The following is a 22,770-nucleotide window of genomic DNA, read 5'->3' on the forward strand; positions in this document are numbered from 1 at the left end:
ACAAGAAAAGAAGAGAGGAGAGGAAAAAGTGTGCCTCTGTTTGGTTTGGAATGGTTCGGTTTCTGAAGTTCCTGTTCAAAAAGAGTTGAATGGTTTAGAAAGGGAGAGAATGTTAGATGCATTCAGTTTATCATTTACAGAGTCACGCAACTTTCTGAACTTTTGTGATTTCTTTTTTTTTTGTAGGATGGTTTCATGTTTTTATGCACATTATGAAAGTAAGTTGGGTCCCAAACAATACTGGACTTACCAGATAAAATCATAATGCAACATTTAAAAAAATATGTTGAATGAAAAATGTTGCTAGTTTGAAAAGACAAAGATAAAATGTAAAATTGTATAAACATCAAAAAGTCATTCACCAGCCTGGACCATGCCACACTTTGAGCTAGACCATGAGTCCTAAACTCAATTCCTAGAGAGCCACAGCTCTGCACAGTTTTGCTCTAACTCTAATCAAACACATCTGATCTAAGTAATCAAGGTGTTCAAAAGAGTCTTGAACAGCTTGATATGTTGGATCAGCTGTGTTTGATTAGGGCTGGAGCAAAACTGTGCAGAGTTGCGGCTCTCCAGGAATTCAGTTTGAGACCTATGTGCTAGAGTCTAGCGGCTAGACTTTATTGTACGGATGAAAAGGGGTGGGAACATTGAACTGGTAGTGAACAGGTAGGTAGGTTGGTCGGGCGTCCTACGCTGATACCCAGAGACTCAGAGTGGGGGTACCATCTCTGTAATATTTTGGTAGAGTGATTAGGACCCCCAATTCAACCTAGGAGGAAAGAGAAGGTTATAAGAATTGTTAATGGGAAGCGAGGAAAAATAGGGAAGGGGGGTGCATTCGAGAGAACGAGAAGAACCGTGCTAGAGGGCTGGTCTGCCTTAAATAAGTTTTAGGGAGTAGGTGATTGGCTAAGGTGTGGTCTCACTGACGAAATTCAATTTCTCAGTTTATTTCTCAGTTCTTACCTCATTTGTTCTTATTTTACAAAGGAGTTACATCAGAAGTGTGATATAAACTCAACAAAAGACAACATTTCTTTGTAAGAGTTTATATCCCTCAACTCTGACCTTCTATATACATAGACCACCTAGTTTTTCACAATTTATTTTATGATTTTGAAAAATGACGGTGATAATTCCCAGACAATGTTGCAATAAAAATATACATAAATATAAATAATTATATTATAAATATATATTATATCTATATATATATTATTTAATATATTTTAATCATACTATGTTAGGTGTGCAATCTGACACAATGACACAAATCATAAAAAACTTCCAATTTGCTCCACAGCATGTCTAATTCCATCTTTGCATTGACTACAGATGTAAATCACCTCTGCTTTATTCACACCTTCTTACTGCACAGGCTGCAAAACAATCCCCCATGTAATTTAATGATTGTAAGAGCGCAGGTGAGACGTCCAGAGACGATCAAATACATCACGTGCCCTACGTATGCAATGTCTACAAGTCTTGTAAAACAATTAATTGCAAACTGAAATAAGTGTATTTTGATTATATGGTTTGGATTTGAATGTTTTATTCATTTTCTTGCGATTATTTTACGTTTGAATTAAGAATTTATGAGATTGACATGAGATGGATTGTTCAAAGAACTATAAAGGAAAAAAGTCAGAACATTGATCTTATACAGTTTAGGTCAGAATTATTAGCCCCCCCATTTTAATTTTTTTTCTTCTTTTTTTAAATATTTCCCAAATGATGTTTAACAGAGCAGGAAAATTTTCACATTATGTCTAATAATATTTTTATCTTTTATTGAGAGTCTTATTTGTTTTATTTTGGCTAAAATAAAAGCAGTTTAAATTTTTTATGAACGATTTTAAGGTCAAAGTTATTAGCCCCTTTAAGCTTTTTTTTGACTGTTCAATTCAATTCAATTCAGCTTTATTTGTATAGCGCTTTTACAATGTAGATTGTGTCAAAACAGCTTCACATAAATGGTCATAGTAACTGAATCAGGATAGTTCAGTTTTTAGTGTTTAAGTTCGGTTCAGTTTAGCTCAGTTCAGTGTGGTTTGAAGTCATTATTTAGAGTCCAAACACTGAAGAGCAGATTCATAGATGAGTAGCTTTTCAGATTCTGAACCATGCAAGTCAGTGATGACAGCGGAGAGGGAAAAAACTGTCTACAGAACAAACCATCGTTATGCAATAACTTGCCTAATTACCCTAACCTGTCTAGTTAACCTAACATAGTGAAGCCTTTAAATGTCACTTTAAGCTGTGTAAAAGTGTCTTGAAAAATATCTAGTCAAATATTATGTACAGTCATCATGCTAAATAATAAAGTTATTAAAAATAAATCAAGATAAAATAAATCAGTTATTAGAAATGAGTTATTGAAACTATTATGTTTAGAGCTGTGTTGAAAAAATCTTCTCTCCGTTAAACAGAAATTAGGGAAAATAAACTCAAGAAATTCTGTATTTATTATAACATTTCTGAATTTTATTTCCTTAAAAATAAGAGATATAAACTCACAACTGTGGTTTATAACTTAAAACTGCAATATACAATCTTGCAATTATGAGAAAAATATTAAGAATTGTGAGTAAAAAACACAGAAAACACACAAATCCACACATAAATGAGAACATCTTAATTTTCTGTTGAATAAAACACATTTGTTCATATTTGCACCTAATTTTAAATGAACAGGTGCACACCTGTAGAACAACACCTGACAAGAATTACATGACTAATGTTTCTTTTGAATTCCCATCACACTCAAGCTGCCCATATGTGGAAAAGCAGCTTGAAACTCCAGCAGCACACTTACATTGTGCTGTCAGTGTAAAGCAGGCCTTAAACATTCACTCACTCCATCTTAACAGATTTGATCAGCTCCTGTTACTGTCAGTCCTTTTTACCAAGATACAGAGTAATAGCACTTTACTTGAACTATTTTATGCCATATTTATGAATGATTGAAGCTGCATGTTTGCGGCCCGGGAGCACAACGTACCAGAGTGGTGCAATGTGACAGCTATGCATTATAATCTATAAGTAATCTGACAGTAAATGCTACTGTTTTGTAGTACATTCATAAAACACATTTATTTCTTTTATAACTTTCGGCCTATTTTCTCCCTGGAGCTGATCTAAATCGTCTGCAGTCATCACACGTGTATTTTGCATAATTTAAGGATCATACATCATGAGCTGTCCGTCACTTTCCCCGGAGCTTTTTATCAGATGATTCACATGTGACGGCATTAACTCTCGTTTTCCGCCTCCTCTGCTGCTCACCCACTGCACTGCACTCACCCGCTGACACTGCCATGCCTTAATATAAGCACATATTTAGGATATTTAAATGTAAATACAAAACGAAAAACAAAATACCACTTTTTTTTTAACAGGCATTAAGATACATTCATACAGATAGTGGTGTAAAGTAACACATTACAAATACTCAAACTACTGTAATTAAGTTACATTTTTGGAACCATTCCAAATTAATAAAAAATTGTAATTCACTAAGTAGTTTTAAAGTTGTGTACTTTAACTTTCCCTTAAATGCATTTTTAGTGTTGTATCGGTACTTTTACTCCACTACTTCACTTCAACTTGCAGTCAGTACTCTAATTTTTCCTGTGATTAGAAAATTCAGTCCTGTGATTCCTGTCCAATCAAATCACACATAGAAAATAAATTGCACCATAATGAACTACCTCAAGACATGGGCGATTTATAATTGCAGCAAACTGTTCGGAAGCTATAAAAGTTGCCAAGAAGATGTACAAAATCTTTACACGCATTAACCCGGAGACTGTTTAGATACATGTCACTGATGAGAAGATGACGGATGTTTACTGTACGATGACTGAAATAGCCTTAAACAGCAAGCCAAGACGTCAACATGACGTCAGATCAACGTTGTACCCCAACATTTTAGGGACATTGCATTTTGTTTGGAAATGAAAATTGGGTTGACATCAGAACCAAACGTCAATGTCCAACCTAAAAGCAACCAAATATAAGCGTCTAAGGATTTTAAAGTTTGACGTTGTGTGGATGTTACCACTATGACATTTATCAGATGTTGGATTTTGCTTGTTATACCTGACGAATAAATGTCAGTATCTGACATCAATATGACGTTAGTTTAAGATGTTGGCTCGACGTTGGATATTGGTCACTTTCCAACACAACCTAAAATCAACCAAATATCAACATCATTTGATGTTGTTATTGGGCATCAAAGTAACGTTGTCCTTAGACGCTGGCTAGACATTGAATTTTGGTCACTTGAGATCACAACCTAAATCTAACCTAATATTAACGTCTTATAAAGTTGTGTGCCTGCTGGGCAATAACTAAATACACTAGTACAGAATGTTACGTTTAGACACATCCACACAATACATGTAAATGCTTCAACCTTACCCAGTGTAATACTCACTACCCTTGAGTGTTTTTTTAAAACACTTTAAGTAATATTTAAAACAGACACTTTTACTCTACTTGCACTACATTTTTAGGCAAGTAATGGTACTTTTACATAAGTATGATTTTTCAGTACTCTTTTCACCACTGCAATACAGCCTACTGTGTAGGGGTTTGCAAAAAAAGGCAACTAAACCTTCTAGATATTGTATACAGTAAAACATTCTAAACTCTGGGATTGTTAGCTAATGGTCAAATCACAAATAAGTGCTCAGAAAAAAATATTTATACTTACTTTAGTTTTACATTTGAATATAATTTATGCTATTTTGATGGTTGAGTTTTTCATATTATATCCAAATTTGGGTTAAAATAACTCAGTTTCTATACTGACAGCTCTTTTCACTGAGAAATGAAATATATAGGTAACCATATTTAGATAATATTATTGCTTTAACACAAACCCTCTTAAATAGAAAAAAAAAAACTTTAGATTTGCATTTGTGCTTAAATGTTATGCACATCTTATATCTTTTACATGTTATAGAACAGAAATGTTGTAAACAGTATAATAAAAACAACTTGAATACTGATATGATTATAATATTGAAAAAAGATTTCATTTCATTTTGACAATAAATCAAGCTCTTGCTACTTAAAATTAACATTCTGTAGGGAAAAGGATGTTCCATTTGTATATAAATTCCGACTGTGCATAATACATGATTCAGATGCTCTTGCCTTCAGTTTTTGACACGATTTTCCTCACATCATTTTTTTATAATGTGCCTGTATGTGGGCAGAAATAAAATCCATATAGGCCTAAAAAGGAAGCTATTCTCAGTTACCTACAATAAGTATTGCAGACATTAGTTAAAATAGTATGTAGTTCATTAAAAAGAAAAATAGCTACTAGTTACTTCTCACAAAAATAGTAACTGAATTGCATCATTATAAAAGTAACTAATTACCATGGAAGGTATATTGCCTTACTATGTAAAAAGAATCAACTGTATGTTGATTAAAGCAGACTCTAAATTAAATAAATTCTTAATATAAAACTGTGTCAATGTATAATTTCTACAGTGGAATAGCATAATAGATTATGTAGAACTTTTAAAATGTACCACAACTGGCCAACAAAAAGTCTAAAAATAAATTATGCTTCTTAAGAAATGGTGATTATGTAAGATATTACAGCCTGTTTGCATTAGAGTTTCTTTCAACAAAACTTCTAATGTTCATTCATATCAAGGTATACCTGTAGTAAATCACTTTTGCGCCCACCATGATCATTGCAGAGTTCTTGACATGCTATGGCCGGAGCCCTTGCTCTAATTATGGCAAGCCGATGATATGGAGTAGATGATTGTAAAGTCAAAATATACTGTCATTATTGCTACTATTGATCATTGTCACATGTCTGGAAATAAACTAGTTTTAGTTGCTTAATGAAGTGGCTCCATCTACCCCTTTGAAAGCGTCACCTGTGTTTTTAGCCAGTCATCATTTTTTATGAGGTTGTCCCACCCCTACACACACACACACACACACACACACACACACACACACACACACACACACACACACACACACACACACACATGCCAATGTCAGTTATGTAGTTGTCCCACCCCTACACACCCCTAAACACACATGCACCAATCATCATCACTTATGTGGTTGTCTTACCCCTACATACATGCTAATCATCGTCAGTTATGTAGTTGTTCCACCCCTACACACACCTAAACACACATGCACCGATCATCATCTGTTATGTGGTTGTCTTACCCCTACATACATGCTAATCATCATCAGTTATGTAGTTGTTCCACCCCTACACACACCTAAACACACACGCACCGATCATCATCTGTTATGTGGTTGTTTTACACACATACACACATACCAATCATCATCAGTTATGTGGTTGTCCCATCCCTACACACTGGCGTGCTAACAATAATCAGTTATGTGCCACACTTTAGACACACAGACACAGACCAGAGCAGGCAGAGAGAGACAGAGTCGGTATAATATAATATATATAATGCTGCATTTTATTGTCAGTAACGGTCATTTATTTGATTAATAATTACTGAAACACGTAATTCCATTAGTAATGCCATTTATAATGCTGGAGTTGTCAACACTGCTTACAGTACAATACATATCGTTTTGATTGCAAAATTGAGTATCTGAAGTGTGGACATGTTCTCACACTGAGTAATTTACGAAAACCGTACAACAATGTAAACAAAAGGGGAAACTGGGTGTCAAAGAAAGCAGGAACATACTCATTCTAGTGTTTTTGCAAATTACCTTTTTTGAGCATGCGGCCGTCTTCTCTATGCACATACGTAGTTTGTTGTGGAAATGCAAAACTAAGTTGAAACATACCATAATTTTTAGCTGAGAGTAGTGTAAGCATTTATGTGATCGCCACTCTCTGTATATCAGAAGTCCCCTTGTCATCCTTTTTTACCCATTTGCATGCGTTTTCTTAACTTGCAGTTTGTTTAAGCTCTCTCCGCCCCCATGTTATCTATTTGTTTTGCCACTGAAAATCACCGTCAGTTTAAAGATTGTTAGTTGATCTTGTCAATGGACAAAATAACAGTTGCATGTGTGCTTCAGTTTCTAATACAGGCAGTAATAAGATAAAACCAAATAATATTTCCTAATTTTGCTACTCAGATTCTTGCCTTGATAAAAATACTCAAGTGACCTCGCATGATCCTCTGGACTTAAAAAAACAGCCTGCAATCATCATTCAGAGATTTCAATATCAACTCCCATCAAAAGTGCCGGTGGAGGTCTCTCACAACACCCTTTATTTTTTTGACTGATATGAAAATTGAGAGGTCATTTAAGTCTCCTGAGATGTGAATGAACATCCTTCTGAGCAATTTGGCTCTGGGCAGGCACTTTCACATTCGGCAAAAAGCATTTCCCCAAACTCCCACAGTCTTTCCACATATTTCCATGGCTCAAGCTCATGTGTCTGAGGTCTATAATTTGCGGGCAGAGGGCAGGCTCGTGGGTGGACAGTTTCCTGAATCTTTTCACATGAATTACTCAGAAAACACTGAGCGTATTGAAGCAATCAACCTGATGACACCTACATAAGATCATCCAAGAATAATAATGAGATGACTTTGTGACATGAGAGATTTGTCACCATAATTGAGAACACATATTTAGCAAGGATTATTTTTAAAATTGAGATGACAAAAATCAGAATTCATAATTATTAACCGTATATTTTTGGAGATGCTGTAGTTTACTGTGAACAACTTTGTTCTTTGCAGATTGGACACTGATTCTAAAAATTAGTTTGACACATTTTCTTGTTCTAATCATTATATTTGGCTTATTTACATCAGTTCTGGAGGCGAAGAGGGCAAAGCGGGGTTTAATTTGAGCCAAAGTGGCACAGCGGAGCGTAATATCCTGTGATTCATTTGTGTAATTGCTCATCTGCTATGTCCATCACACAGAGTTTGGAGTTGTTGACAATGATTTGAATGCTGAATAGGTGCTTTTGTGAAATGAGACACACTGCACTTCATGTTGGATTTAAAAGCCTAAAGATCTGTTTTATTTTTATTTTATTTAAGCAAGAGTGGATATATGATGAATATACAGTCACCTGTCACTTTATTAGGTACACCTATCCAACTGCTCATTGACACAAAATCTAATCAGCCAATCACATGGCTGCAACTCAATGCATTTAGGCATGTAGACATGGTCTAGAAGATCTGCTGCAGTTCACACTGAGCATCAGAAAGGAGAAGAAAGGTGATTTAAGTGACTTTGAATGTGGCATTGTTGTTGGTGCCAGATGGGCTGATCTGAGTATTTCAGAAACTGCAGTTTTGTGGATGCAAATGCCTTGTTGATGTCAGAGGTCAGAGGAGAATGGCCAGACTAGTTTGAGCTGATAAAAAGGCAACAGAAACTTAAATTAGCACTTTTTACAGTCGAGGTATGCAGAAGAGCATCTCTGAATGCACAACATGTCCAACCTTGAGGCGGATGGGCTACAGCAACAGAAGACCACACCAGGCGCCACTCCTGTCAGCTTAGAATAGGAAACTGAGGCTATAATTCACACTGGCTCACCAAAATTAGTCAATAGAAGATTGGAAAAACGTTACTCGGTCTGATGAGTCTCGATTTCTGCTATAACATTTGGATGGTAGGGTCCGAATCTGTCGTCAACAACATGAAAGCATGGATCCATCCTGCCTTGTACTAACGTTTAAGGCTGTGGTGGTGGTGTAATGGTGTGGGGGCTATTTTCTTGGCACACTTTAGGCCCATTAGTACTAACTGAGCCTTGTGTCAATGTCACAGGCTATTGTTGCTGACCATATCAATCCCTTTAAGACCACAATGTGCCCATCTTCTGATGGCTACTTCCAGCAGGATAACACGCCATGTCAATAAAGCGCAAATCATCTTAGACTGGTTTCTTGAACATGACAATGAGTTCACTGTTCTCAAATGGCCTCCATGTCACCATATCTCAATCCAATAGAGCACTTTTGGAATATGGTGGAATAGGAGATTTGCATCATGGATGTGCAACCAATAAATTTGCCGCAACTGCGTGTGATGCTATTAAGTCAATATAGTCCAAAATCTATATAAAAATATTTCAGTATCTTGTTGAATCTATGCCATGAAGGATTAAGGCAGTTCTGAAGGCAAAAGGGGGGTTCAACCTGGTAGTAAGGTGTACCTAACAAAGTGGCCGTTGAGTGTATGTTATAATAGTGTTGTAGTACTTAAGACTGGCATTAATAACTTTGTGACTTCTTAATCTTGTCTTGTTCTCAGAATAATAGAACATTCAGTTCAAGATTATAACTCAAGATCACAGGGATGATCTTTTATTTACGATCTAATTTATTTTTTAACTCAATATATTACACTCCTTCAACTGATTATACATTTTTTTATTTAATCCTTTTCACATCATAAAATTCTAGATGCTCGACAATTAGAGAGATGTACCAGATGTAAAGCTTTATATTCCATATGCAATATGCTTATGTATTGTTTGATTATCTTTGTTAATGTTTTGCTGTCAGAAATGAACAGAAATTGAGACAACAATGCCACATTATTAGAAATTGCAACCAATTTCAAGACATGATGGCAAAAGTATAAATACTTGAATGCAATCTTTTTGTATTATAGCAAATTATATAATTAAGCAACAGATAACAAGCAAGAGAGCAGTATTCACAACAATTAGCATGTTTGCAAATTGTATATTGATTTTTTAGCAAATGCTGGAAATAACTGAAATAATTCAGCATCTTTTTGTAGGAAACCAAAAATAATGCAATATACTGGATACTTTAATCTGACACACTCTAAACAAAAAAAAAAATTATTGTGTAAGATCCAGATGGACTGACCATCAGGTGCACAAGTAGCATTTCCGGGGGCCTGGGGAGTGATTTGACTGATTTGAAAAAAATATTATTTATTTTAAATAATTAACCATAATACCATAATTAAGAAATCATTTCCAAATTAAGCATTCAATTTGAATGACTGATGATAATAATAGTACAAAAATTATTATCTAAATGTCTTGACTGGCAATGTTGTGATACAGTTCAATTTACATCTTCTCTGCCCTTTTAGTTAAACATGCAAGGGTGGAGAAAGAGTGGCCAGGTGGTGCAGATAGATGCAGAAGAAAAAAACTTCAAGAAAAAGCAGCAGCAAAATGTTCCAAAATGTCCTACAGGGCTTCAAATGCAGGTCAGTTATTGGTAACACCTTATTTTGATGGTTCATTTAAGTGTGGTTTATTCATAAACTAATTTCGAGAGAATCACGTGCTTATAATCAACACGGCTGGCTCCTTATTAGCTCCGTAATCAGCCCTATTAGATGATTACGGAAGCATTATAAAGAACCTGAGTTTATCACTCCAGTTATCTTCGTCTTGAAGCTCCCCCCTTTCCACCCCTTCATCCTCCTCCTTTCCTGATTGGGCGACACGGTGGCCCAGTGGCTAGCACTGTTGCCTCACAGCAAGAACACCGCCGGTCCAACCTTTCGGGCCGGTCGATGTTTCTGTGCGGAGTTTGCATGATCTCCCCGTGTTCGCGTGGGTTTCCCCCGGGTTCCCCGGTTTCCTCCCACCGTCCAAAACATGAACCATAGCCAAATCGAATAAAACAAATTATCACCCAATACAACCTCAGTTCACACTTCTCACGGTGACAAGCAGGGGAGTTTTCGAGACCTACCTGACCTCGAACTCCCCTCTCGCCCTTCTAACGGGAGGGAGCCCCGGGCTCGAGGATATTACGAGCTCAGGGCTCTCTCCCAGGACAGCATGCCAAATACGCTTTATTAATTATCAGCTAAGTGTGAACTCTTGAAGTATTAGTACACTGTCAGCTTAATATATGTTGATACTGCTCCTTCAACATACAATTAACTGACTATATGGAACTTTGCAAGTACATGTACATGTCAACTTACACTTAAACAACTTTAACCCCAACCTAACAGTTTACTAATAATCTAATGAGAATTAGTTGGCATGTAGATGCAATTTAACTTAAATTTAACAAACGGACCATCAAAATAAAGTGTGACCCAGTTATTTTATGAAATCTGTAAATAGTGTTGAACTTCTAGAGGATATTAGCATTAGCACACCTACTGTACTATACTCGCATAAAATAATGTTGAATGATGCTGTTGAATGTTGAAATGATGTATTGTAAAGTTACATGAGTATTTTAGCATTAAGATCTTTATAGTACATATGATTCATTAGTCGTATTAATTAGTCAGATTTCCTCAGCTCAAACCCTGGTTGTGGTTCAGTCTGTCACACTGAGAATCCAGTTGGAGAACAGCTTCATTTCCTCCTCTCAAGAGTTACAGAGTGTGTGGAAGTGTTATCTACACACTGCACTCTGCCTCCAGACAGAGTCAGTCAGTCACTCTCAGACGGAGAGCGGAAGGGCTTACCGAAGCCTTTTCAGGGGTGTTGAGTCGGGGATGAAGCTATCTGTGAGCCGTGCTCGGGAGTTTTCTTAAGGAAGGAGTGCAGCTTGAAGAGAGAGAGAGAGAGATATGTGCACTTTCTCTCTCACACGCACACAAACTTGCAATGAGTTCAAACATCTTCACCGGCAAACAGGAAGATGTGTGTGATAATTTGACTTTAAAAGCATCCTGCTCCCAGAAACGAGTGGAAATATCTGTGGCAGGCCTGAATCTGAGCTCTCAGATGTACATGCGATGCATTAATAAGCCCGCTTGCCTGCAAGAATTTATACAGACCTACACAAACTGTGCAAGCAGGGAATCAATAATGGAGGTACACAAATAACCACACATATATGCAATTCATAGCAGGGTATCTGTGTAGAGCGTATAGATCAAAATATTCTTTTGATATCATAGCTGCTTAGCGGAAGATTATGGACCGTTCTTTTGACACTAAAGATCATCTGTAAGTGGCTTTAAATATTTAAAAGAAACTCTGGAAAAGTTTGTGCTTGCACTTTATACGAAATATCAAGGCCACACGGCATAGCGAATGTCACAATGCAGGCTATCTAAAAACAAAACAAAAGCAGAACCATCCTTGACAGTGAAATCTGCTTGGATGAAAGTGAAAGAAAACAACAGCACAAAATTGTATAGGTAAGGTTATTTATCTTTAAACTCAGCCTTCACGCGCCATGCAAGCAGCTTTTCTGAGATACCCTGACCCTGTCAAGACTGACAAGAGAGTCAAAGAAGCAAGAAACAAATCTTTTACTGCATACTGGAGTCTGCCTGCTTAACAAACTCATATTTCCAGTGCTGTCAGTTTACTGTATGTAGAGCCGAGCAGGATTTCTAGTGTATTTCAGAGAACAGACCTCTTCCTCCAGCTAGACGTCTGTAACATGAATTATACAGAACGGTGACTTATGAAAGAGCATCATCAAAATAGCCCTTTCCTACAGTACCTGCTGTTTTTATATTTTCCAATGGAGTTTTCTGACAAATGACATCTGGAAACTTTTGGATGTGTTGTTCTCATTTATTGGACACATACAGTCAGAATTATTAGCCCTCCTGTGAATAAATTTTTTCTTTTTCAAATATTTCCTAAATGATGTCCAACAGAGCAAGGAACTTTTCACAGTATATCCTATAATATGTGCAGTCTTCTGGAAGAAGTCGGCAAGAATAAGAGCAGTTTTTACATTTTTTTAAAAACATTTCATAGTCAATATTATTAGCCTCTTTAGGTTATTTTTTTTTCCGATTGTCTACAGAACAAACGTTGATTATACAATGACTTGCCTTATTACCCTAACTTACCTAATTAACTTAATTAACCTAGTTAATGTCAGGATCCTGCCCTGTCATTCCTGTTTGTGTTTAATGTCTCTTTGTTTGTTTTGTGTATTAGCACATGGCTGTCTCTTTTGTTGTGCTAGCCGTGCTCCCCTTGTCCTGCCTCCTTGTTTTCCTATGCGCCCCCCTCTTCTATAGTCCTTGTTTGTGTAATTATGTTCACTTGTTCCTTGTGCTCTCTACTCCATTTATATTGTGTTCATTTCCCACTTGTCCTTGCCGGTTCGTCTCACTATCTTTTTCTGTGCTTGTCTAGTTAGTCCTTGATAGAAGTATTTTATACTGTGTAGTTTTTTTTTGTCTAGTCTTAGGCCCAATCTCAATTCTACCCCTTAGGCTTTCCGCTTACTGTTTTGTGTGTTCACGTGAAGGGGTAGGGGTTTCCCAATACTCTTTTGCTTGAAGGCGTAGGGCTAAGGGGAAGGGCTAGATACCCCTTGGAAACTGAGATTTTTCAGGACCACACTCGAAACCAAGGGGTAAGAAAATTTACACTAAAAGAATACACCATCTACAACGGGAGCATGGGCACACACGGAAGTCAGGAGATGCACAAATTAGTATTTACAAAAATAGAATTGGGATTGGGCCTTAGTCTAGTTCTAGTCTTGAGTTCATTTACTCTTTAGCTTTTGTTTCTTTTTTTCTTCAACAAGGTTGCTGTCATTTATATTTCTGTTTGTAATTCAAGACTTATTTTAGATTTATTTTTATTTTGTCATTTTTGTGATCTTCATTCCCAGTCTAGTCCTAGTCTTTTGCTAGTTCTTTATTTTTAGTTCCTTCTACTGTGTTTTGCTTTCTGTTTTATTTCTAGCTGCAGCTTATTTCTTTTAGCCTTTAAAACTTTTGTAAAAGTTTTAATAGTTCCCCTTCGGGGGGAACTTCAGCACTATAAGTGGATTTGATTGTAAAATCCACGCATTGGGAGGTTCGGTTCAGAAGCTACTCGTCTGAAAGAGTATTGAACGGGCCAATTAAGAATGAATTGGCAGCGCAAGCCTGCGCAGGTGAGCGGCATAAGCAATCAACTGAGTATATAAGCTCACCTGGCGCCAGCAGACGCTATCCTTTTCGCTTCAGAGACTTTCTGATCGAGTCGATGAGGGTTCCTCCTGCTTTGACCAAAGATTCTGAGCGAACGAGAGCATTCTCCCGGTCCAGAGTGTGTACACGCAGTGGCAGACGGTCGAGCTGGGTTTCTCCCTTGCCTGGCGTTCTTTGGGTCCGGTCCTCCAGAGCGGTGCGTATAAAGTTGCAAACTTCACAGAAAGAGCAACACAGTCGTGCAGCACGTCCTTATCAGGACGGCGCTCCGACTGTGCGTTTCTGGATGCGGTGGTTTCCTGTCCTCGGATGATGGGCGCGGGCACTGTGTTACATGTCTGGGGGTCCAGCATGTTAATACGCTGCTCGCGGGCAGTTCATGTCGTCATTGCGATGCCATGACTGTTGCGCAAGATCGCGGTTAGCCTTTGCAAAAGGGCGAACCACCCCAGTTGTCCCCTGCTCTGCAGCGGGCACTCGGGCAGATCTGAGGGTTTCAGCGAGAGATAATCCGTCGCCCACGGGCCCGCGGACCTCCCGCTCCTCTAAGCGCTCCATCCAAGCTTCGGGCGGGGGAAGCGATCCGTCTAACAGATGGTAGCCCTTACGCCCGATGACACCGGAGACCAGATGTCCACCGCGGCATCGGAGGGTGGGCTTTCATTGTCCGATGATGATCCAGACCCGCTCGCCCCCTTCGGGCTGGTGAGCGCTGTCACTACAGATCCTGAAACGGACATGTTAGCCGTGCTTTCCCGGGCTGCTTCGGCCGTGGGTTGGAGATGGTTTATCCCCCAGCTCCGCGGCCGGACCGACTAGAGGGGCGTTCCCTTCTTCCCGGAGGTGCACAGTAGGCTCACGCGGTCTTGTAAAGCACTTTTTTCTGCTCGTGCTGCGTGTTCCTCCACCCTAACCACTCTTGACGGTGAAACAGCCAGGGGGTATGTGGCGATTCCTCAGGTTGAGTGCGCGATGGCGGTAAATCCGCGCGGCGCCTCTTCTTGGCGGGGTCCGCCTCGTCTCCCATCCAAAGCCTGTAAGTTATCTACCTCCCTCGGAGCTAGAGCTTACATAGCTGCGGGCCAGGCTGCTTCCGCCTTGCATGCGATAGCCACCTACCAGCGCTACCAAGCGCAGGCGCTGGCCGAGCTGCACGAGGGTGGGTCCAACCCAGGCTTACGAGCTTCGCACCGCCGCCGACTTAGCTCTTCGGACTACTGAGTCCGCTGCGTGTGCGTTGGGGAGGACGATGTCCACATTAGTGGTCCAGGAGCGCCACCCCTGGCTGATATGCGCAAAGTCGACAAAGTCCGCTTTCTTGACTTCCCCATATCCCCAGCCAGGTTCGGCGACACTGTTTGTGAATTCACCCAGGAATTCAAGGCGGTGAGAGAGCAGTTGGTGGGTGATGTCTTATCGGCGGTCCGTAGCCCGCTCCGCCCGCCGTTCCATTCAAACCTGCCCCTCGCCGAAGGCGCCCGCCTACGAGAGCTGCTCCGCCCCCGCCTCCGGCGAAGCGAGCGCGTCGGGCACCTCGGAAGCAGGCAGCCCCCCTGCCCAGAACGCCGCTAAGTCCGGCAACGGACCGCGAAGCGCCCCTGGGACAGGCCATCTGGAGAAGAGGGAACTTGCTCTTTCCCCGCTGGAGGGCGGGGCCCCATTTCCAACGGCACTTTTTACTGCCATGAAAACATTATGAAAGGGCACTTTTCACTTCCCCAGATGTGACAGCCCGAAATCTGCCAGTCTGGGACGCTATGCTTTCTAGCTTGCAGATTCGGTGCGTTTCGCCAGTGGCTCACGAGCGCTGGGAGGACGGTCTCCTTTCTCCCACCCCTCGAGCCTCCCCTCCGGAGCTCGGGTTTGGAGTGAGAGCAAATATATCACCTCCAGCTTTTCCGTGGGACCCGCGAGCTTCCCGGATCAGCACACCCACTCCGCGCTGCCCCACTGCTGGTACGTCAGCGATTGTAGCGATGAGTCCATTAGCGAGAGCTCTGCCTGCCTGGTTAGCGCGGGCCAGCTCTTCGCGGTGGCTCATACGCACAATCAGACTCGGCTATGCGATTCAGTTCGCGAAACAGCCCCCCAAGTCACGGGTGTGTATTCACCAGGGTCAGCCCCCTGTCCGCCCCTGTCTTGCGAGAGGAGATTGCTGTCCTCCTGGCGAAGGATGCAATCGAGCCGCTCCCTCCAGCCGAGATGGAGAGCGGGTTTTACAGCCCACGCTTCATCGTGCCCAAAAAGAGCGGTGGGTCACGGCCAATCCTAGATCTGCGCGTTTTGAACCGCTGCCTGCACAAGCTGCCGTTCAGAATGCTCACGCAGAAGCGCATCCTCCGGTGCGTTCGTCCTCTGGGTTGGTCTGCAGCATGAGACCTGATGGACGCGTATTTCCATGTCTCCACTCTTCCTCGCCACCGACAGTTTCTGCGGTTTGCGTTTGAAGGTCGAGCTTGGCAATACAAAGCCCTCCCCTTCGGGCTCTCTCTGTCTCCGCGGGTCCTCACCAAGCCCGCGGAGGGTGCCTCAGCGCCCCTTCGGCTCGCGGGCATCTGCATACTCAATTTCTTTACGACTGGCTGAATTTTGCCCTCTCTTTTGATTATGCACAGAGTTGATTATGCACAGAGACAAAGTGCTCTGGCACTTCCACCTGTGGGGGTTTCAGGTCAACCGAGAAAAAAGCAAACTCGCCCCCGTGCAGAGGATCTCTTCTCTCGGGCTGGAGCTGGACTCGGTCACCATGGCAGCGCGCCTCTCCGGAGAGCGCGCTCAGCTGATGCTGTACTGTCTGAGAGAGCTCGACAGTAAAATAGTGGTCCCACTGAAACTATTTCAGAGGCTCCTGGGGCATATGGCATCCGCAGCCGCTTCATGCCGCTCAGATTATTCTATATGAGACCACTTCAGCACTGGCTTCACGATCGAGTCCCCAGACGCGCATGGCACGCGCGCGCACACCGAGTCTCTGTTACTGCACTGTGTCGCCGCGCCCACAGCCCTTGGAGCGACCCCTCGTTCCTACAGGCCTGGGTGTCTCTAGAACAGGCGTCCAGTCTTGTTGTCGTTTCAGCAGACGCTTCCAACACGGGCTGGGGGGCTGTGCGTTGCGGGCATGCGGCTGCGGACCTGTGGAAAGGTACCCAGTTGCATTGGCATATCGCCTGGAGCTGTTGGCAGTGTTCCTCGCTCTCCACCGTTTTTTTCCGGTGTTGGAGCGGCAACACGTGCTGGTCAGGACGGACAGTACGGCGGCGGTGGCGTATATCAGCCGTATAGGGGGTATGCGCTCTCGCCGCATGTCTCAGCTCGCCCGCCGTCTGCTCCTCTGGAGTCATCCGCGGCTGAAATTGCTGCACGCCATTCATATTCAGGCAAGCTCAACCGTGCAGCCGATGCGCTCTCACGGCAGCCTTGCGTCCTGGAGAATGGAGACTCCACCCCGAGTCTGTTCAGCTGATATGGGCGCGATTCGGGGAAGCCCAGATCGATCTGTTGCTTCCCCCGAGATCGCTCATTGCCAGTTGTTCTTTCCCTGACCGAGTGCTCTCGGCACGGATGCACTGGCTTACAGCTGGCCTCGGGGCACGCGCAATACGTTTCCCCCAGTGAGCCTGCTCGCGCAGTTACTGTGCAAGGTCAGGGAGGACGAGGAACAGGTTGCTGGTTGCGCCCCTCTGGCTCAACCGGACTTGGATGTCAGAGCTCTCCCTCGCGATAGCCCTCCCCTGGCAGTCCCTTCGAGAGAGCACCTACTCTCTCAGGGACAGGGCACCACCTGGCACCCTCGCCGATCTTTGGAGATTTTTAGACGCGAGGAAGACTTAGGTAACCTCCGATTGCGGTGGCTAATACCGTCACTCGGGCTAGAGCCCCCTCCCCGAGCGCGCCTATGCCCTGACGTGAAGTCTATTCACTGAATGGTGTGTCTCTCGCTGAGAAGACCCCCGTAATTTGCCAGATCAGCGTTGTGCTTTCTTTACGCCGAGAGAAGTTGGAGAGCAGGCTGTCGCCCTCCACACTCAAGGTTACGTGGCTGCCATCTCCGCTCTCATAACGCGGTGGCTGGCAGCACCGTGGGAACGCATAACCTCATCATCCGGTTCCTCAGGGGCGTTAAGCGAATTAATCCACCCCGCCCCCTCTCATGCCCTCTTAGGATCTCGCCCTCGCTACACAAGCCGCGTCAGATCCCTTCGATCCTCGACTCAGTATATTTCTGTCCCTGAAGACAGCTCTGCTGGTCGCGTTGATATCGATTAGAGGGTCGGGGACCCGGAGGCATTTTTCGGTCAGTGACTCGTGCCTGTAATTGGGCTGGCTTCTCTCACGTCCTGAGACCCCGCCCGCGATATGTGCCCAAGGTTCCTACCACTCCGTTTTAATACGAGGTAGTGAGCCTGCAAGCGCTGCCCTCGGAGGAGGCAGACCCAGCCCTTCTTTATTGTCCAGTTCGCGTTTTGCGTATTATCCGGACCGCACTCAGAGTTTAGATCATCTGAGCAACTCTTCGTCTGTTATAGCGGTCGGCAGCAGGGAAGTGCCGTACCGAAATAAGTTCCCACTAGATTGTGGATGCCTTTCTTTCACTATCAGAGCCGAGATGAGCTGCGTCCCCCGAGAGCGCGTGCGCACTCCACACGGAGCTTCGCATCCTCTCGAGCGCGCGCACGCGGCGCCCCTCTAACAGACATCTGTAGAGCTGCGGGCTGGGTGACACCCAACACATTTGCAAGGTTTTACAATCTGCGAGTGGAGCCGGTTTCCTCAAGGGTATTAGGTAACCCTTGGTGATTGAGGAAACAATTCGGTAGGGTGTTGAAACACGCTTGCTGCGCCATTTTCCCTAACACGGAGATACGTGCGCCTTTTTATCTGTCAGTAAAGTTCCCCGTCAGGTGAGCCCTGCAGATTCCTCCGTGGCCCCCAGCACTGACTCAGCGGAGGAGTCACTTGCTGGCCCACTACGTTGTAGGTCTGCCCGCTGGTTTTGGGTAAAGGTGCCTGCTATGCGTGGTCCCCACTAGGCGATCCCATATGCTTATTCAGCCACGGTTAAGTCCCCCCCCCTGGGCGGACCCGTGTCTTCCCTCCCCGCTAACCACTCTTTTGCTATGCGTACTCCCCCTTTTTAGGGCTAGTCCATATGTAAATTCTGCCATCTATCCCCCCTTGGGTAACGGATGGCCTCCGCAGCGTCCTCCCTATCGGGATTGCACGCTTCCCAACGTACTGTCGTATTTTCCTAGAATTATCTAGATGCTCACGACTTCCCAAAAAATATATATAAATCCGTAAAACTTCTGTTGAAGTAGGATAAATTAGGGCCAGGGACACGTTGGAGGACCGCGCCCCCCATGATGTGGGTGCGTCACGCTTGCTTGACTATCTCCTCATCGGGGGTGTTGGTAAGGTGCAGTCATTATGGCGCTTTCAATGGGCTCCCAATGCGTGGATTTTACAATCAAATCCACTTATAGTGCTGAAGTTCCCCCCGAAGGGGAACGTTCGAGGTTACTAAAGTAACCCTTCGTTCCCCGAGGAGGGGAACGGAAGCACTATACTCCGTCGCCATAATGACTGTCCCTTAGCTGTTGAAAGTCTCTTCAGCTTAAAAAGGATAGCGTCTGCTGGCGCCAGGTGAGCTTATATACTCAGTTGATTGCTTATGCCGCTCACCTGCGCAGGCTTGCGCTGCCAATTCATTCTTAATTGGCCCGTTCAATACTCTTTCAGACGAGTAGCTTCTGAACCGAACCTCCCAATGCGTGGATTTTACAATCAAATCCACTTATAGTGCTTCCGTTCCCCTCCTCGGGGAACGAAGGGTTACTTTAGTAACCTCGAACGTTTTATTTGGTCCCTTATTTGTTTTTTTTTTTTTTTCTTGAGCTCTATCCCCCCTCCTTAAATATTTCTTGTTTCTACTTAGTTTCTAGTTTGTTTTTGCTCACTCTTCTTTTAGATTTTCTTGCCTCCCCAGCTGTCTTGTCCTGTTTTGTTGCTTGTGTCACTTGCCTGCTGAGTCTCTGCTGGTTGTGGATCCCCCTGAATTGATGTTCAGTCACTTTGCCACCCTCGTTCCAAACCTGAGGAACTGCTATCTACTTACTGACTGCTTGGCCTGAAGTTTTGAATTTCCCCTTTCCTGACCAGCCCGTTCTACCCCCAAAAGACACTCCCCTCTGTATCATCTTGAAGTCCTGATTCTCCATTCCTCACCTGCCTGTTCTCCTGCCCTCACCCTGCACTATCATGTGGGCTGTCCTTCAGCATTGCCTTGTTACCCTCCTCTAAATAAACTTTGTGTTCTCCTGTCTATTCTGCATTTGTCCTACTCGCCAACCCTGACAGTTAATCCTTAAAATTTCACTTGAAGCTGAATACTAGTATCTTGAAAAATATGAGGTAAAATATCATGTACTGTCATCATGGCAAAGAAAAAAGAGATCAGTTATTAGAAATTAGCCATTAAAACTATTATGTTTATAATTGCCTTGAGAAAAAATGTCATTCCGTTAAACAACTTGGTAGAAAATATACAGGGGGGCTAGTAATTCAGAAGGGATAATAATTCTGACTGTATATTGACTGATAAATGAAAACACTAAGACCAGTGACAGGTGAAGCAAACAGTGTTGATCAACTTCTAACAAGATGACTAGGTTGATCAGATGACAATAAGTCCTTGTTATCAGTGTGTTGGGTGCTGGAGACATAGACAGGAATAGAGAACTGAGCTGTTTATATAAGGGCCAGATTGTTACAGCAAGATGGTCTATATTGAAGATTCTACTCCTTCTTTGTGGGTTTGCACTGTTTTCGACTCATTTTGACAAGTAACAGCACCTTCGGCAGGTGGTCATGATGTTTTGTCTGTCTGTTTATTTATATTCTTTACTTTTTCTTTTAACAGAAAAACTCAGATCAGTGTGTGATCATGTATAAAGCTTGTTATGGAGTATATTTAACTGACTCTCCAGAATCACCAGTTGTTTGTGGAGATATTTGTGTATAGTATTTTCATTTTTAAGCCGATTATACTTGGTTATATCTGTCATGGTCCAGTGCTTGGAAATCACTGCAAAACACTCGCTGTCACTGTCATCTGCCACCAAACTGGACTACATATCCCGTCATGCACCTCATGCATCAGTTCTAGATCACCACTGATTGCTAACACACAGCTGAAGCTTGTGAGGACTGATTACCATGACTTTAAATACACCTCACTTTCACACACACTTGGCTGAGTCTTGTTAACTATAAATGAGCATTATGAAGCATGTCCTTGTCCTGTCTTGACCAATGTTTTGTTTTACTGTTAATGGTGTTTTGACGCCTGCCTTGACCATTCGCCTGCGATGCTGACCATTCTCTAGATTACATTCCTGCTCCCATCTGTCTCTGTGTTAACCTTGCATGTACAACCATTCTGTCTAAATAAAGATTCGTTTGGATCCTCACCTTTGTTGCCACCCAAACAATATCTTTCATAAAGACTAGATGAAATTTTATATTTTGTTTATTTAAATAGGGAATCATCCCAAGTTAACAGTAGTCAAATATGAAGTTCCTCAAGGATCTGTCTAAGGCCATTTCCTGTTTTCAGTATATACCTGTATGCTGATCTTTGGCAATATTTTCATTGTTATTCATATGATACTCAGCAATATATTTAATAAACATTACCAGAAGAAATGGCAAACATTTGTAAGTTAACAGAGTGTGTTATAGATATGAAAGATTGAATAACAAGTAATTCTTCTTCTAAATTAAGATTCTTTGGACCGAATGCCTGTGCACAGAAGATTATGGATAAATACAGTGTTTCAATTCAGATGGATTTACTATTACTTTTTCCAAGACCTGGTTGTTATGTTAGACAGTGTAAAGTCATAAAACTATAACATAAAAACATCCGTTGTTATGACTTTTTGTCATATCCTTTTTGAAGTGCAACAGCTTGACTTTTGATAATGATATTTCTTATGGCTAACACTTTAGTTTAGGTCACATTTCACAGTAATATCAAACCATTAACTAATGCTAACTTAATAAACTACTAATTAGCTGCTTATTTACAGTTAGTAGGTAGAAGTTGGGTTTAGGTTTTGGGTAGGATTAGGGATGCAGAATAAGGTCATACTTTATAACTACTACTAAATAGTTAATAACTGAATGATAGGCAGGTAATAAGCCAGTAGTTAATAGCATTAATTGTGACCAGCTAAAGTGTTACCTTCATATGACCTGCATTAGACTGAAGCTCTGCACAAGAAGTTTGGCCAGAAGAGAAATGAGCCTGGTTCTCTCAAGGTTTTTTTCATCCACTTTCGTCAATTGGTGAAGTTTGTTCCTCACCACTGGCTTGCTTGGTTTGGGACTTGTGGAGTTGCGCATTGATGGATGTGCTCTTCAGTGTTTGGACTTTCAGCAGAGAAATTTGTGTGATTTCGCGCCTGGTGCGGGTGCGCAAAGTCTAAACGTGTTTGCGACGCGCGCTCTCGTCCTGGTTTTTGTGTCTGTTCTGTCTGCAGCTTGGTGTTTCATTTCCAGCATCTCGATTGCCGATGGGATCAAACATGCATGTTGCATGTGTGACTGCACGGTGAGTTTTTTTTTATTGTGTACATATATCTTGCGTTCAGTCTTCTGTTGGTGTTGTGCACCTTCTGCACATGGTACATAATTAGATGCACCACGTGCTAAAAGGTGTGTTTGACATAAAGCACGGCTGCAGCCGGCAATCAACGAGATTAGCCGAGGTCAGGCAGGGCGGAGTTGAAAACGAGCCTGTCAGGTCGGACACTTCGGGGCTCGTAGTTTACTGCATGATGACAGATCACCTGATGTGATCAATGGTTTATTTATTTATTACAACAA

The 22,770-nt window shown here is 42.3% G+C and overlaps 1 long non-coding RNA gene across 6 annotated transcripts in view; it reads left to right on the forward strand.

The window, feature by feature from the left end:
• The window catches only part of LOC137490314 (uncharacterized), an 80,700-nt gene that overhangs the window by 967 nt on the left and 56,963 nt on the right, over nucleotides 1-22,770 (forward strand). For 2 of the 6 annotated variants that reach the window (XR_015497846.1, XR_015497845.1), the window contains exon 3: nucleotides 10,099-10,218. The exons of the other annotated variants lie outside the window; for them this stretch is intronic. This is a non-coding gene — a long non-coding RNA (uncharacterized LOC137490314). The remainder of the gene's footprint in view (nucleotides 1-10,098; nucleotides 10,219-22,770) is intronic. 6 annotated transcript variants of the gene reach the window in all.

Source organism: Danio rerio, chromosome 8 (genome assembly GCF_052040795.2).
Source record: "Danio rerio strain M-AB ecotype USA chromosome 8, GRCz13ab, whole genome shotgun sequence".
Lineage (NCBI taxonomy): Eukaryota > Metazoa > Chordata > Actinopteri > Cypriniformes > Danionidae > Danio > Danio rerio.